Source organism: Plasmopara halstedii (genome assembly GCF_900000015.1).
Source record: "Plasmopara halstedii genome assembly, contig: Scaffold_650, whole genome shotgun sequence".
Lineage (NCBI taxonomy): Eukaryota > Oomycota > Peronosporomycetes > Peronosporales > Peronosporaceae > Plasmopara > Plasmopara halstedii.
This window is the reverse complement of record NW_020187567.1, coordinates 567,664-567,900: the sequence shown is the minus strand read 5'-3', so window position 1 is coordinate 567,900 and position 237 is coordinate 567,664.

The window sequence follows — 237 nt, the reverse complement described above, 5'->3', positions numbered from 1 at the left end:
GTACCCACTGGGTGCTGGCAGTCCATGAGGTTGGACTTTGTGTTTGGCCTGCCGAAAGATTCGGCGGGCAACATGGGTGTTGTGGAATTCGTCGATCGGTTAAGCAAGATGGCTCATTTGGTGGCGGTGCCAGACACCATCGACGGAGTCGGTACAGCAACGCTGTTCTTGAATCGTGTTTTCCGACAACACGGACTCCCAGATCCGATTGTCTCTGATAGAGACCCCTGTTTCACG